Source organism: Polyodon spathula, chromosome 14 (genome assembly GCF_017654505.1).
Source record: "Polyodon spathula isolate WHYD16114869_AA chromosome 14, ASM1765450v1, whole genome shotgun sequence".
Taxonomy (NCBI): Eukaryota; Metazoa; Chordata; class Actinopteri; order Acipenseriformes; family Polyodontidae; genus Polyodon; species Polyodon spathula.
Window position 1 is genome coordinate 13,892,806 of NC_054547.1, and position 3,562 is coordinate 13,896,367.

A 3,562-nucleotide genomic window follows, 5' to 3' on the forward strand; every position below is an offset into this window, starting at 1 on the left:
TATGTGGTAAATTGTCACAGCCCATTTTCTATTAGAGACTTTGCTATTAGAGATGTTAAATGGACTTTTTGCAAGTTGTTGTTCACTGAAACGCATTGACCTTTCATCTATAACCTGCAATGTGTTGACAGTTAAATGGATGACTATATGAATGAATACAGGACATTTGCATGAATGTGTTGTTGAAGTTGCAGTGACCAAGCATAAAAAATAAGGTTAATTATGCAATTTTTGGGTGACTTGATCTAAATAAAAATAATTCAAATAAACCATCAGCCTGTAAATATGTAAGTGCCCTATTCATTAGTTAATTAACATTTTAATTACCAGCAGCCGAGTCCTTACCACCAGTGGCTGATGAACCATGGCAAAGGTGGCGATGTCTCAACCGCCTATACACAAGAGTCGGCCGCTTGATGAAAGCAGTGAAGAAGTGGGGCTATACCACCTGCTCAACCACCTGCGATTGTGGCACTGGGACTCAGACTATACAACATATGCTGCAGTATCTGCTGCTCAAAGGCACAATCAATGACCTTGCAAAGAACAACAAACAGGTAAACAGCATGTATAGAAAAATGTCAAACATGGTGTAAAGACACGAGAAGAAGACTAAGTAATGTATGTATAATCGATGCAATTGAAAGCATTAATTGAGTCAGTAAAGACAGTATTTACTTCTCTGCTCCAAATTTAGCTGGTCAGTTACTTACATTTTTTTTTTTTTTGTTGACAAAGAGCAGGTAAGGGTTGGCAGAGTTGGAAGGCTGTATGGTCCTGGCACTTGTGATTCTCCTGACAAGGTCTAAGCAAGCTTAAAGACAGGAGAGATTTAGACACATGATACATGACCCAGAATGACTCTCAATGCAATAAGGAACATGTGAAAAAAAAAAAAAAAAGAAATTTGAAGCTACTTACTCTTCAATATTAAAAAGTGACTGTCATTGTCATGAAAGTTAATAAAAGCACTTGGGCAGAAGTTCCAAAATACAGCAACATAAACAAATAGAACATAAACAGCAAACACTATAGAATCTACTACTGTGTTTTTACTTACAACTCAGATCTGAACTGGCACAGAGTCGGTCACATAAGAAAATGTGTATAATTTGAGCCACTCGTTTACACTTGAGCAGAGACCTGATCCAGCTCTGGCCCAGTATGCACACTGTAAGGTTTTATATAAATGTTAGATATTTATATGTGCCTTCTTTTAAAAGGTAAGAAATTAAAGATCACTGAAACTCTTGTATAAGACTTCCATTTAGCCAGTTCTAATCCGCATGAGTTCCGCACATGCCCTGGAATGCATCACAGGTCATAAAATTGGGTCTTGTGGGCAGGAAGTAGAGGGCTGGTTGAATTATGTGATACTCAGATCGTAAATATAGAATGGAGAGATAGGCAATGCATTCTTGGCTGATTAGCAGGAGATAATAGATAGTGTGAAGAGAGGAGACACAGGGGAGCAGAGTGAAGGAATTCAAATGTGTTTCTTTTTTAAAGAGCTGAGATAGGAGAAAAAGGGGGTTTTATGGTTTTGGTTGTAACTGTTAAGTGATTTTCTGCACCTAGGCTTGTAATGTGGTTGTACAGTTGATATATATATATATATATATATATATATATATATATATATATATATATATATATATATATATATATATATATATATATATATATATATATATATATATAGTGACGAATTCTTGCTTCTGGTCGCACTTTGTGACTGTATAGTATAATCTTCCACACACTACCAGGTGTATTTAAATAACAAACACTGACAACAGTACTACAATTACCCTCCGTGGGTTGTATTTATTTTTTAAAACAAAATTCAAATAAACAAACAAAACCTAACCCTTTCTTGGGTCCTAAACACTTATATTTCCCATCAAACTAAACAGGGGCAGGCTAATTCTGCTTACCCTGAAACAAACTTTCCATTCAGTTTTAAAGTCCTCTGTTACCTCAGCATTTGGTCTCTTCTCTTTGTTCTCCCCTCCCCCTACCATTTCAACTTTACCAGCTTTAACTGCTAGATAATTAGCTAATTAAAAAATTAAGACCAACTGATGATCACTCCTCACATAGGTATGCTCCCTAGGGTCTTAAAGCCTTTCCTATATCCTTTCTAACATAATACCTTATTTTCAACAAAACACAACATAAACCCAAGTCTGTGACTTAACCTATCCGTGGGAACTCATTTACATTAATTTATTAACTGTAATTTTACTTTTAAACACATTACATTATTTCAGTTTGTTTACTACTCAGTTGGTTTATGTTGTCTTCACATTTTATTATGTTAGTTTTCTTTGAAACCAGCCCTGTCTTCAATCATTTTAATACTCTTGCAAATGTGAGACAATCCATTACACACCAAACACTTTTAAAGGGGATTTTTGTTCAACAATTTCCTTGTATCTTAACCTGATTTCTTTCCCTCACATTTTTTCCTGGCACCACTCTCCCTGAACTATTTTAAACGCAGGTCCAGAACAAACTAACATCTGTTGATGAAAGATTTCAGGCTTTTAGAGACCTTTACAGGGGACGTTTGCCTATTCACATTGTTATTTATTTATTTATTTATCTATTTATTTATTTATTAATTTTTTTATCACCCAGATTGTCTGAATAAATATTGACAAAACTGGCAAAAATTTATTTCTAAACATGTTTTTGAAGAAAAGAGTGCAAGACCTTAAAGCAATATCATACATCCAATGACTTATCTAACATTCTCTTTTTTTTACTCTCTCCCCCCCCTGTGTACTACTGTGTATGTACTGCTGCAAATTCCTTTATTTTAACACAATTGTTGATTAGTGGTAGTGTGGTCCAGTGGTTAAAGAAATGGGTGTGTAACCAGGAAATACCTGGTTCAAATCCCAGCTCAGCCATGGACTCATTGTGTCAAGTAAGCAAGTCACTTAACCTTCTTGTACTTTTTCTTTTGGGTGAGATGTTCTTGTAAGAGATGGTGCTATATAAAGATTATTATGTAGTGCTTCATCATCATTTCTGTAGATCAATCAAACTGAACAGCAAATGAAATTGTTTGTGGGAAAAAGTGTGGTACTGTGACGCATGAGTTGGTCAGCTGTTCATACTGTATTTCAATAGCAAAATTTATACAATGGCAATGTATTTATATAACAGTATGAAATAAACTTACAAGGAATATATTGAAAGACCAAGGGTTTTCAAAATACAGAAGTTACAATTCTCAATAATAAAATCATATTAGAACAAGTAAGAACTTGTTCTGTGTATATTTATTGTATTATTATATAATAATTATAATTATTATCCCATACTTATATTGTTTTGTTTATGCAGAGAAGCTATTATTATTATTATATATTAATTATATTTGGTAAATGAAGATGGAGAAGCTGGCAGCCAGAAGCTTTGATTATAAATCTATTAAAATATATTAAACACTTATATTTGTTAGTTTAATATAGCAGATTATTTTGTTGAGGAATTACATTTGACTATATTACTGGTTGAATAAACAACATTGACAAACTAATATATGCCTAGA